The sequence below is a fragment of the Tamandua tetradactyla genome, chromosome X, assembly GCF_023851605.1.
Source record: "Tamandua tetradactyla isolate mTamTet1 chromosome X, mTamTet1.pri, whole genome shotgun sequence".
Lineage (NCBI taxonomy): Eukaryota > Metazoa > Chordata > Mammalia > Pilosa > Myrmecophagidae > Tamandua > Tamandua tetradactyla.
This window is the reverse complement of record NC_135353.1, coordinates 61,463,249-61,477,992: the sequence shown is the minus strand read 5'-3', so window position 1 is coordinate 61,477,992 and position 14,744 is coordinate 61,463,249. Positions and strand designations below refer to the sequence as shown.

Below are 14,744 nucleotides of genomic sequence, written 5' to 3'. Positions count from 1 at the left end.
AATCTAATAGCAAATTAAAATAACTATACAACATGGCCAAATAAGATTTATCCCAGATATGCAAGGGTAGTTCAACACAAGAAAATCAATTAATATAATACACCACATTAACAAATTGCAGGGGGGAAAAAAGCACACGACAATCTCAATTAATGCAGAAAAGTCATTTGACATAACCCAGCATCCTTTCTTCATAAAACACTTAGATAAATGGGAATAGAAGGGAACTTCCTCAACTTGACAAAGGGCATATATGAAAAACCTACTGTGAACATCTTTCACAATGGTGAAAGACTGAAAACTTTCCTCTAAGATCTGGAAAAGACAAGGATGCCCACTGTCACCACTGTTATTCAACATAGTACCAGAAGTTCCTGCCAGAGCAACTATGCAAGAAAAAGAAATAAAAGGCATCCGGGGCACATGGGTGATTCAGTGGTAGAATGCTCACCTTCCATGCGGGAGACCCGGGTTCGATTCCCGGACCATTTCCCCCCTCCCCCCCGCCCCCCGCCGCCCAAAGGCATCCAGATTGGAAAGGAATTGATAAAACTTTCCCTATTTGCAAACAACATGATCCTTTATATATATAGAGATAAAAACTACAACAAAGTTTCTATAGCTAATAAACGAATTCAGCAAAGTGGTGGGATAACGATCAATATACAAAAATCAGTAGTGTTTCTACAAACTAGTAATGAACCATCTGAGAAGATAAAGAAAAAAATCCACTTAAATTTGCAAGTTAAAAAATCAAATATCCCTGGGGCGGGGTCTGCCAGCTCGCCCTCCCCTCGCTGCCTAAACCTGCCCTTCGCCCAGTCGGTTCCCTCCCAGGGGCAAAATGGCTGCTGCTCCTCAGGTCGGAGACAGGGGTTTCTCCTCAGCCACCGCCACAGCTGTTGCAGGCGGAGCTCCGACGAGCCCGCAGCCCACGGCCACAATGCAATTTATGCTGCTTTTTAGTCGTGAGGGAAAGCTTCAACTGCAGAAATGGTATGTCCCACTGTCGGACAAAGAGAAGAAAAAGATCACAAGGGAACTTGTTCAAACTGTTTTAACACGTAAACCTAAAATGTGCAGCTTTCTTAAGTGGCGAGATCTGAAGATTTTTTGCAAAAGGTATGCTAGTACGTATTTTTGCTGTGTTATTGAGGATCAAGACAATGAACTAATTACCCTGGAAATAATTCATTGTTATGTGGAATTACTTGACAAGTATTTTGGCAGTGTGTGTGAACTTGATATCATCTTTAATTTTGAGACGGCTTACTTTATTTTGGATGAGTTTCTCTTCGGAGGGGAAGTTCAGGAAACATCCAAGAAAAATGTCTTCAAGGTCACTGAGCAGGCAGATTTCCTGCAGGAGGAAGCTGAAACTCCACGTAGTGTTCTTGAAAAAATTGGACTGACATTACTCTTTTCCCTTGTTGAGGACTTCTTGTGGCATTTCACACACTGTAGCTGTTCACTGCCTTCATGCCCATATTAGCTAATGGTGTAAGATGTTTGTCAGTATTACTGTGTGCTATGCCACTTCATTCAGACCTACACAAAAATACTTACTTTTTTTATAGGGAACTTTGGTTACTCAAGTGAGAAATTACAGGACTTAAATATGAGTTAGAATGATGCAGAAAAGAAAGATACCTTTTCTGGATAGTTGAAAGTTTGAATTTGAATATTGCAATAAATGAGCTAGACATAACAGACATTTATAGAACATTACACCCCACAACAGCAGGATACACATTTTTCTCAAGTACTCATGGATCATTCTCAAAGATAGACCATATGCTGGACCACAAAGCAAGTCTCAACAAATTTAAAAAGATTGAAATCATACAAAACACTTTCTCAGATCATAAGGGAATGAAGTTGGAAATCAATAATAGGCAAAGCGCCAGAAAATTCACAAATATGTGGAGGCTCAACAACACACTCTTAAACAACCAGTGGGTCCAGGAAGAAATTACAAGAGAAATCAGTAAATATCTCGAGGCAAATGAAAATGAAAACACAACATATCAAAACTTATGGGACGCAGCAAAGGCAGTGCTAAGAGGGAAATTTATTGCCCTAAATGCCTGTATCAAAAGAGGAGAAAGGGCAAAAATTTGGGAATTAGCTGTCCACTTGGAAGAACTGGAGAAAGAACAGCAAATTAACCCCAAAGCAAGCAAAAAGAAAGAAATAACAAAGATTGGAGCAGAAATAAATGAAACTGAGAACATGAAAACAATTGAGAAAATCAATAAAACCAGAAGTTGGTTCTATGAGAAAATCAATAAGATTGAATGGCCCTTAGCAAGATTGATAAAAAGAAAAAGAGAGAGGATGCAAATAAATAAGATCAGAAATGGAAGAGGAGACATAACCACTGACCCCACAGAAATAAAGGAGGTAATAACAGGATACTATGAACAACTTTATGCCAATAAATACAACAATGTAGATGAAATGGACAACTTCCTAGAAAGGCATGAACAAACAACTTTGACACAAGATGAAACAGATGACCTCAACAAACCAATCACAAGTAAAGAAATTGAATCAGTCATTAAAAAGCTTCCCAGAAAGAAAAGTCCAGGACCAGACGGCTTTGCATGTGAATTCTACGAAACATTCCAGAAAGAATTAGTACCAATCCTGCTCAAACTCTTCAAAAAAATTGAAGAGGAGGGAAAGTTACCTAATTCATTCTATGAAGCCAACATCACCCTCATACCAAAGCCAGGCAAAGATATTACAAAAAAAGAAAACTACAGACCAATCTCTCTAACGAATATAGATGCAAAAATCCTCAACAAAATTCTAGCAAATCGAATCCAGCAGCACATTAAAAGAATTATACATCATGACCAAGTAGGATTCATCCCAGATATGCAAGGATGGTTCAACATTAGAAAATCAATTAATGTAATACACCATATCAACAAATCAAAGAAGAAAAATCACATGATCATCTCAATTGATGCAGAAAAGGCATTTGACAAAATTCAACATCCTTTCTTGTTGAAAACACTTCAAAGGATAGGAATACAAGGGAACTTCCTTAAAATGATAGAGGGAATATATGAAAAACCCACAGCTAATATCGTCCTCAATGGGGAAAAACTGAAAACTTTCCCCCTAAGATCAGGAACAAGACAAGGATGTCCACTATCACCACTGCTATTCAACATTGTGTTGGAAGTTCTAGCCAGAGCAATTAGACAAGAAAAAGAAATACAAGGCATCGAAATTGGAAAGGAAGAAGTAAAACTATCACTATTTGCAGATGACATGATACTATATGTTGAAAACCCTAAAAAATCCACAGCAAAACTACTAGAGCTAATAAATGAATACAGCAAAGTGGCAGGTTACAAGATCAACATTCGAAAATCTGTAGTGTTTCTATACACTAGTAATGAACAATCTGAGGGGGAAATCAAGAAACACATTCCATTTACAATTGCAACTAAAAGAATAAAATACTTAGGAATAAATTTAACTAAAGAGACAAAAGACCTATACAAAGAAAACTACAAGAAACTGTCAAAAGAAATCACAGAATACCTAAATAGATGGAAGGGCATATTGTGTTCATGGATTGGAAGACTAAATATAGTTAAGATGTCAATCCTACCTAAATTGACTTACAGATTCAACACACTACCAATCAAAATCCCAATAACTTACTTTTCAGAAATAGAAAAAACAGTAAGCAAATTTATCTGGAAGGGTAGGGTGCCCCGAATTGCTAAAAGTATCTTGAGGGAAAAAAAAAACGAAGTTGGAGGCCTTACGCTGCCTGACTTTAAGGCATATTATGAAGCCACAGTGGTCAAAACAGCATGGTACTGGCATAAAGATAGATATATTGACCAATGGAATTGAATAGAGTGTTCAGATATAGACCCTCTCATCTATGGACATTTGATCTTTGATAAGGCAGTCAAGCCAACTCACTTGGGACAGAACAGCCTCTTCAGTAAATGGTGCCTAGAGAACTGGATATCCAGATGCAAAAGAATGAAAGAGGACCCGTATCTCACACCCTGTACAAAAGTTAATTCAAAATAGATCAAAGATCTAAACATCAGGTCTAAGACCATAAAACAGTTAGAGGAAAATGTAGGAATGTATCTTATAAATCTTATAATTGGAGGCAGTTTTATAGACCTTACACCTAAAGCAAGAGCACTGAAGAAAGAAACAAATGGGAACTCCTCAAAATTAAACACTTTTGTGCATCAAAGAACTTCATCAAGAAAGTAAAAAGACAGCCTACACAATGGGAGACAATATTTGGAAATGACATATCAGATAAAGGTCTAATATCCAGAATTTATAAAGAGATTGTTCAACTCAACAACAAAAAGACAGCCAACCCAATTACAAAATGGGAAAAAGACTTGAACAGACACCTCTCAGAAGAGGAAATACAAATGGCCAAAAGGCACATGAAGAGATGTTCAACGTCCCTGGCCATTAGAGAAATGCAAATCAAAACTACAATGAGATATCATCTCACACCCACCAGAATGGCCATTATCAACAAAACAGAAAATGACAAGTGCTGGAGAGGATATGGAGAAAGAGGCACACTTATTCACTGTTGGTGGGAATGTCAAATGGTGCAACCATTGTGGAAGGCAGTTTGGCGGTTCCTCAAAAAGCTGAATATAGAATTGCCGTATGACCCGACAGTACCATTGCTAGGTATCTACTCAGAGGACATAAGGGTAAAGACTCAAACGGACATTTGCACACCAATGTTTATAGCAGCATTATTTACAATTGCAAGGAGATGGAAACAGTCAAAATGTCCATCAACAGACGAGTGGCTAAACAAACTTTGGTATATACATATGATGGAATATTATGCAGCTTTAAGACAGAATAAACTTATGAAGTATGTAACAACATGGATGGACCTTGAGAACATTATGCTGAGTGAGACTAGCCAAAAGCTAAAGGACAAATACTGTATCATCTCACTGATATGAACTGACATTAGTGAATAAACTTGGAATATTTTGTTCATAACAGAGACCTCAGAAGATAGAAATAGGGTAAGATATTGGGTAATTGGAGCTGAAGGGATACAGACTGTGCAACAGGACTGGATACAAAAATGCAGAAATGGAAAGCACAATACTACCTAACTGTAATATAATTATGTTAAAATGCTGAATGAAGCTGCATGTGAGTATGATAGAGGGAGGAGGGCTGGGGATATAAATGAAATCAGAAAGAAAGGTAGTTGTTAAAGATTGAGATGGTATAATCTAGGAATGCTTAGAGTGTATAATAGTGAAATGTACAAGGTACAATTTTAAAAATATTTTTGCATGAGGAAGAACAAAGGAATGTCATTATTGCAGGGTACTGAAAATAGATGGTAATTAATATTTTAAAATGTCACCTTCTGTGTAAGACTAAAGCAAAAAATGTTTATTAGTTACAAAACTTATATTTTGACTAGTGCATTTCCTAATTTAAAAAAAAGAAAGTCTGAATGTCAGTTTCTCTTAATCTGATTCTGTGTATGTATGAAAATGATACCACCAGGCAATGTGCATTTATTACATTACTGTATTTGACAAAGGAAACTGTTAAATTATAAAGTGAAACCTGGTTTTATGAAACCAAAGATTGGTGCAATATTTCAGTACATATAAGAATAAAGGGAATTTGCATGTTACATAACGAACAAAAATTTAACTCTTTTGAGACTTTCTAAAACAAACAAATTTATACCAAAGATCCCTGTTGGAAGCTACATATCTTAAAACACAAAAGGAATACAGATTTTAAATCATTTAATTAGAATGATTATTTTTTACACACAAAAATATTTCCTGGGTGTTCTGAACCTGGGATGAGAAATGTAGAATCAACTGCTGCATCTTGGCACATTTCTTTTTAAAGCCAAGACACATTTGACTGCTTAGATGAATTCTTTGTGGTTGTAATCATTTAGTCACTTAATTGCATTGTTTTGATGCCCCCAAATAAAGTGGAAATGTCGATTTAGCAAGACTTTATTACAGTATCTTAACAGAAAACGTGTGGATCTTTTCACAAAGCATTGCATAAGTTATTGTTTAAAGCACGAATATTCCCTCTGAGGTGCTTCGTAAAGCCAAATTCATTTTGCTTTCCTATTGTTTCCCTCTATTTAGAACTACTGCAAACTTTATCGTTATCTTCCTTCCTTTCCATGGTACTGCCTGGCTATCAGAAGTCTTAGAGAAAAAAAAAAACACCTTTCACAGAAAAGTGAATGCTGATTGAGGTTAAATGGCATTAGAGGGCCCTATATTTTTAAAAGCTATATATTGTTTCAATATCATTTTTATACATACTCACTCATATTTAAACATCTCTTCTGGTTTACATTTTCACTTGTATATGCTGGGCTGGATTAAGCTTTGTTGTAATAGTGACCAATATTCAGACCACATGATCATTGTTTTATCACATCACCAACTAGTTGTAATAAATGTTACATGTACATCACCACAGTATGTTTTCATGTATCTCTTTTCAAAAGTATCAAACTGTGGAGAGCTGCTTAAGGAAGACTTTTAAAAAAATCTTTCCCAGTAAAATGTTGAAAATTCACCTCCATTTGAATGTGGTGTTTGTTATTATAAGCACATACAAGATAAATGGTGGAAGATTTGAGGAGTCTTCACGTACTTCAAGTTCATTAAAAAATGGATTCCATGCTACCAAGAGCTTATCTACACATTTATTTTCAATCAATAAATGCCACTTTTAAAACCTTAAAAAAATCAAATATCTTGGAACAATTTTAAGCAAGTATATAGAGAACTTATACACGGAAAACTACAAAATTTTTCTAAAAGAAATCAAAGAAGCCCTAAATAAATGAAAAGCATTCCATGCTCTTTGGATTGGAAGATTAACTATTGCTAAGATGTCAATTCTACCCAAAACAATTATATATTCAATGCAATCCCAATCAAAATTCCAACAGCTTTCTTTGTAGAAAGGGAAAAGCCAATCATCAAATTTATTTGGAAGGGTAAAGGCCACCAAATATCCAAAGTTATCTCGAAAAAGAAGAATGAAGATGGAGGACTCACACCTCCCAACTTTAAAACTTATTAGAAAGATACAGTGGTCAAAGAGCATGCTATTGGCACAAGGATAGATACACATAGCAATGAAATTAAGAGCTCAGAAAGAAACCCTCACATCTATGGCCAAATGATTTCTGAAAAAACTGCCAAGTCCATTCAGTTTGGAAAAATATTTATTCTACAAATGATGTCAGGAGAATGACATATCCATAGGCAAAAGAATGAAGGAGGACCCCTATTTCATGCTTAATAAAAAAAATCAACAACAATGAATCATGTCCTAATTATAAGAGCCAGGATTATAAAACTCCGTGAAGAGCATATAGGGAAGCATCTTCACAAGCTTGTATTAGGCAATTGTTAATTAGATTTTAAACTCAAAGTACAAACAACAAAAGAAAATAGATAAATAGAACCTCATCAAAATTAAAAACTTGTGCATCAAAGGATATTATCATGAAAGTGAAAAGATAACCTATTCAATGGGAGAATATACTTAGAATCTACATATCTGATAAAGGTTTAATATCTATAATATATAAAGAAACTCTACAACTCGACAATAAAAAAACAATGCATTTAAAAAATGAATGAAAGAGGGGGTGAAAGTTCAGTGGTAGAATTCTCACTTGCCATGCAGAAGACCCGAGTTTGATTCCCAGCCCATGCACTTCCCAAAACAAACAAACAAACAAAAAACAAATTCAACCAATAGTGCTAAAATAACATGATATATGGAAAAAGAATGAAATGTGACCCCCATCATACAGCATACAAAAAATGAATAAAAGACTTGAATAGACATTTCTCCAAAGAAGATATACAAATGGCAAAAAAAAAATCCACTTAAGATGTTCAACATCATTTACTATTAAGGGATGCAAATCAAAACCATAGTGAGATATCACTTCACACTCACTAGAATGGCTACAATTTAAAAAAAAAAAAAAAGAAAAGAAAACTGCAAGTGTTGAAGAAGATATAGGGAAATACAAACATTCATTCATTGTCAGTAGGAATATAAAATGGTCCAGCCACTGTAGAAGACTTTATCATGTTGAGGAAGTTTCCTTCTATTCTTATTTTTCAAAGTGTTTTTATTAAGAAAGGATGATGGATTTTTGTCAAATGCCCTTTCTGTGATCATGTGTTTTGTGCCATTCATTTTTGTTAATGTGGTGTATTACATTAATTGATTTTCTTATATTGTACCAGCCTTGCATACCTGGGATAAAACCCACTTGATCATGGTGTATAATTCTTTTAATGTACTGTTGGATTGGATTTGCATGTATTTTGTTGAGGATTTTTGCATCTATATTCATAAGAGAAATTGGTCTGTAATATCCTTTTCTTGTAGTATCTTCATGTGGTTTTGTTTCTTAGTATGGCCTCTAAGTTTTTGGTGATGTCTGGGCATCTGATTATCTTGATGAGTTAACTCTGAAGGTCCATTTCTCCTTCTTATCAAAGGTTTAATTCTTGATTGGCTTTGTGTTATAGAATGGCCACTATTGAAAAAAACAGAAAATTACAAATATTGGAGAGGATGTGGAGAAATAGGGACACCCATTCACATCTGGTGGGAATGAAAAATGTGACAGCCTCTATGGAAGACAGTTTGGCAGTTCCTAAAGAAGCTAAATATAGAATTACCATATGACAGGCAAGCCTGCCACTAGGTATATACCCAAAAGAATTGAAAGCAAGGACCAAAACAGATATTTGCACACTGGTGTTCATAGCAGCAATACTCACATTTGCCAAAAGATGTAAACTAGTCAAGTGTCCATCAACTGATGAATAGGCAAACAAATTGTGGTATACATATACTATGGAATATTATTCAGCTGTAAGAATGAATGAAGGCCTAGAACCCCTTAGTAGAAGCTGGTTCCCAGACCCAACCATCACCTGTTTACCTCCTCATTCTTCTCAACTTGAAAGATGCTTCTCTGTCATTTGCCAAGGATTTCCTGGGAAGTAGATTCACTGCAACCATCTCCAAGACAGTGGTAGTGCCTATTGAGTGGGTCAAGCTGCTGCTGGAGGTATTGCATGCCAGCAAGCAAATCACCACAGATAAGCAGTACAAGGGCATGATAGACTCTGTGGTTCATATCCCCAAGGAGCAGGGAGTCCTGTGCTTCTGGCATAGTGACCTGGCCAACGTCATCAAACACTTCACCACTCAGGCACTCAACTTTGCCTTCAAAGATAAATACAAGCAGATTTTCTTGGGTGGTGTGGACAAGAGGACCGAGTTTTGGCAATCGTTTGCAGGGAACCAGGCATCAGGTGGTGCTGCTGAGGCCACATCCTTATGTTTTGTACACCCTCTTGATTTTGCCAGTACCCATCTGTATTAGTTAGGGTTCTCTAGAGAAACAGAATCAACAGGAAATATCATTAAGTATAAAATTTATAAAAGTGTCTCAGGTAACCATGGGAACATAGAGCCCAAAATCTGTAGGGCAGGCTGTGAAGCTGACAACTCTGATGGAGGGTCTGGACAAACTCCACAGGAGAGGCTCATTGGCCAAAGTAGGAAGAGCGACTGTCCCTTCTGAATCCTCCTTAAAAGCCTTCCATTGATTAGATTAAACATCACTCATTGCAGAAGACGCTCCCCTTGGCTGATTACAAATGGAATCAGCAGTGGATGCAGCCAACGTGATAATGATTTAATTCTATGAAATGTCCTCATAGCAACAGACAGGCCAGCACTTGCCCAACCAACGAGTACCACCACCTGGTCAAATTGACACATGAACCTGACCATGACACCGTCTAGCAGCTGATGTGGGGAACTGGAGCTGAAAGGGAATTCAGAGGCCTTGGTGACTGTCTGGTTAAGACCTACAAACCCAAAGGGATTAAGGGCCTGTACCAAGGCTTTAATGTGTCAGTACAAGGTACTACCATCTACTGAGCTGCTCATTTCAGTAACTATGACCCCGCAAAAGGAATGTTTCCAGATCCCAAGAATACTCACATCTTCATCAGCTGGATGATTGCAAAATCCATCACGGCCATTGCTGGGTTGACTTCCTATCCACTTGACACTTAGTTGCCACAGGATGACACAGTCAGAGTATTAAGGAATTCATATCATGTGCACAGTCACACTTAACTGCCACAGGAAGATTGCTTACGATGAATGATACAAAACTTTCCTCAAGGACACATCATCCAATGTTCTCAGAGTCATAGGTGGTGCTTTTGTGCTTGTCTTGTATGATGAACTCAAGAAGTTCAAATAAGTATTTTCTACTATGTTTCCCCCACTGTGAACTGGTATTTTGTATTATATATCTTGTGCATTCTCCACAGATGGTTGGCTGTTTATCAAATGGCAACTATTTAGTGGTTGAAAATGTGAAGCAATAATATTCATCTGATTATCTTAAAGCCATTTCCATGATGATGATGATGGTGGTGGGACTAAAATACATTATTTATTTCTGTCATTCCTAATAAAATAACAAATTTTATGTCATAAAAATATCTACAATAAATTTTTAAAAATGAAGTCCTGATGCATGCAATAACATGGATGAACCTTGAGGACGATATGCTGAATGAAATAACCCAAACACAAAATGACAAATATTGTATGATCTCACTAATATGAACTAATTATGGTAACCAAACTCATAGAGTCAGAATCTAGAATGTAGATCACCAAAGGATAGATTTGGAATAGAGAAATGGGAGCTGATGCTTAATTTGTACAGAATTTCTATTTAGGTTGCTTGTAAATGTTTCAGAAATGTATGGCAGTGACCACAGCACATTTTGGGAGTGTAACTAACAGCACTAAATTATGTATGTGAGAGTGGTTGAAAGGGAAAAGTTGGGATTGTGTATGTTACTAGAATTAATGTTAGAAGATTAAACATTGGAATGCATAACACAACAAACCCTGTTGTGGACCATGGAATGGGGTTAATAGTACAAGTATAAGAATGTTGTTTCAGGAATTATAAGAAATGTACAACACTAATACAAGATATTAATAATAGAGTGGTATGTGTGGGAAAATGTACCTAATGCAAACTATAGACTAGTTAATAATACTATTTTAATATTCTTTCAACAATTGTAGCAAAGGTATCACACTAATGCAAAGTGTCAACAATGGGGGGCATATGGGAATGCTGTAGTTTTTACACAACTTTTCTGTAAAAGTACTTCTCTAATTTAAAAAATAATTATAATTTAAAAACATTATATAAGTGAAGGAAATCAGTCAGAAAGTACTACATACTGCATGATTCCATATATAATAAATTTAAGTAGAAATAAATCTATAGAGATAGAAATAAATTAGTGATTATGTAGGACTGGGGAAGGATAGACAGATTGGGAGATGACTGCTAAGGGATGCAGGGTTTTTCTTTTGGGAGTAATAAAAATGTTCTGAAATTGATTGTGGTGAAGAATGTACAACTCTGTGATTGTTTAAAAAGCCACTGATAGCATTTTTTTAAAAATGTAAACAATAGATTTGTTACTGTACAAAAAAAGGACATCATTTAAGTTTTGATTTTGGGAAGGAAAAATGACACATTTGTCAGGTTTGAACACTTGGTCAAACATGATCATAGATCATTATGAAGCAATATTTGACTTTTTTTTACTTGATTGTAAAAAACTTTTTTTACTTGATTGTAAAACCTCTAGTTATTTTAGTATGACAATATTTTTCTTTTAAACAATAAAGGACATTAAGATCAATATAAAGAACAGGAAATTATTCTGCTAACACAAAGTATGTTTGCCTTCCACACAGGTTATTCAGATGTGTGTTAGTTAGATTCAGTTGTGAACTTGGCCAGGTGAGCATACCTGGTTTTGTTGCTGCGGACATAAGCCAATGGTACGTGAACCTCATCTGTTGCTAATTACATCTGCAGTCGGCTATGAGGCGTGTCTGCTGCAATGAGTGATGTTTGACTTAATTGGCTGGTGCTTAAATGACAGAGTGCAACGTAGCACAGCCTAAGCAGCTCGGCATTCCTCATCTCAGCACTTGCAGCTCAGCCCAGGCCTTTGGAGATGCAGAAAGAAGTCACCCCGGGGAAAGTTGTTGGAACCCAGGGGCCTGGAGAGAAGACCAGCAGAGACCATCCTGTGCCTTCCACATAAGAAAGAACCTCAGTGGAAAATTAGCTGCCTTTCCATTGAAGAAATAATGAAATAAATCCCCTTTTATTAAAAGCCAATCCATCTCTGGTGTGTTGCATTCTGGCAGCTAGCAAACTAGAACAAGATGGTTAAAAAAATTTACACCATCTAATTAAGAGCAGGTCAATAATGTAAGAAAATTTGTCACTTTAACAGAGAGAAAAGCAAATTCTATTCTTGCATGAATCTACTACTTCATATAAAACCCTTTTAAAAACTTCTGAATTTATCAAATATTCACCAGCATTTACCATGACAAATGAATTTCCTTCTGTGAACTTTGTACAACTGAACATATTTATTTAGGTTTTGTCCTACTCTCTTCTCTTCATTCTGGAACAGTCATTTTACTTTAGGACAAGATTATCTTTTTTTAATAAAAAACATTTAAGCTATGAAAAACATCTTGGAAACTGTCTGTATTAGTTAGGGTTCTCTGGAGAAACAGAATCAACAGGGAACACTCACAAATATAAAATTTATAAAAGTATCTCACATGACTGCAGGAATGCAGAGTCCAAAATCTGCAGGGCAGGCTGTGAAGCCAACAATTCCGATGAGGGTCTGGACGAACTCCACAGGAGAGGCTCACCAGCTGAAACAGGAAGAGCCTGTCTCTTCTGAATCCTCCTTAAAAGGCTTCCAGTGATCAGATTAAGCATCCCTCATTGCAGAAGACACTCCCCTTTGACTGATTACAAATGGAATCAGCTTTGGATGTAGCTGACATGATCATGATTTAATCCTATGAAATGTCCTCATTGCCACAGACAGGTCAGCACTTGCCCAACCAGACAAAAAGGTACCAAAACTTGGCCAAGTTGACACATGAACCTAACCATGACAGTCCACCCCTTGTCAACTTGGCAGCTATACATACCACCTTAAATCATACCTAATTTCTAAATAAAAAACAATAAAACACACATTTTTTCTTTCACCTAACAATACTCAATGGTCCTGCATATAACTGGAAACACATTAAATCTCTCCAGAATAGGGTACAAATCCTTGGGTAATATTCAGTCTTAAACTTGACATCTTAAAACTTGAATAGTATAACATGAAGTAAACAGCATTATAGTCCTCGTTTCTGTAACTGATCACGTGGTCGAAGTTCATATTTATCACTACCTTCTTTCACTATGCATTCCATGTTCCCTTTACCCTCAGCAAGCACCTCAGCTGGTTGTGAGTCTTTGCCTGGTGGGGTGACGCGGACCTTTATTCCTGAAGTTTCAAAGCCATTGGTAGTCCTGCCTGGATTGGGTTGTTGCAGTTTTCTATTGATTTTTAATCACAGGTCATGGTAGTACTAAGAGAAGCCCTAGGGGATCTCCTATATTCCAGGAAAACTCTTTGTTACCTCCATTGAGTAGTTGCAGTCCCACTTCCCCCTGATAGTCAGGGTCAATCACCCCAGATAATAATGTAATCCCCTTCTTGGCTTGTTGATCCAGTGGCATAAGTAGCCCAAAGTGGAAGCACTCCCCATTTTGGAACTAAAACCTGTACACCAGAAAAGCTCAGGGTCGCAGAGACAGGAAGCAAAAATTTCCCTAATGGATCACTAGGGGTAATAGGGAGTGGTACCACTACCATTTCCACCCCTTGGTTCCTGGACCCATGGATCCTGGCTATGGGAGAAACAGCACCAAATAGCGGACACTAATTCAGGGAATATGCAGCTTCCTGGAGAACATTATCCCAGCCTTTCAAGGTATTTCCACCTAGTCGGCACCGTAATTGAGTTTTCAAAAGGCCATTCCACTGTTCTATCAATCCAGCTGCTTCTGGATGATGGGGAACATGGTAAGACCAGAGAATTCCATGAGCCTGTGCCAACTCCTGCACTTCATTTTCTGTAAAGTGTGTCCTTGATCAGAAGCAATGCTATGTGGAATACCATGACTATGGATAAGGCATTCTGTAAGTCAACAGATGGTAGTTTTGACAGAAGCATTGCATTCAGGGACAGCAAACCCATGTCCAGAGTATGTGTCTATTCCCATTAGAACAAATCTCTGGCTCTTCCATGAAGGGAGTGGTCCAATGTAATCAACCTGCCACCATGTAGCTGGTTGGTCACCTCAGGGAATGGTGCCATATCGAGGGCTGAGTGTAGGTCTCTGCTGCTGGCAGATTTGGCATTCAGCAGTGGCTGTAGCCAAGTCAGCCTTGGTGAGTGGAAGTTCATGTTGCTGAGCCCATACATAGCCTCCATCCCTACCACCATGACCACTTTGTTCATGAGCCCATTGGACAATGAAAGGAGTTGCTGGGGAGAAAGACTGACTGGTATCCACAGAATGGGTGATCTTATCCACTTCATTATTAAAACCTTTCTCTGCTAATTTCACCCTCTGGTGCGCATTCACATGGGACACAAATATCTTCATGTTTTTAGCCCACTCAGAAAGGTCTATCCACATACTTCTTCCCCAGACCTCTTTG

At 37.2% G+C, this 14,744-nt stretch overlaps 2 pseudogenes; both read left to right on the top strand.

Moving 5' to 3' along the window:
• The first annotated feature begins 943 nt into the window (after positions 1 to 943).
• Positions 944 to 1,492, top strand: LOC143671852 (AP-1 complex subunit sigma-2 pseudogene; annotated as a pseudogene).
• A 5,008-nt stretch (positions 1,493 to 6,500) lies between these two features.
• Positions 6,501 to 10,490, top strand: LOC143671851 (ADP/ATP translocase 2-like; annotated as a pseudogene).
• Positions 10,491 to 14,744: the final 4,254 nt, after the last annotated feature.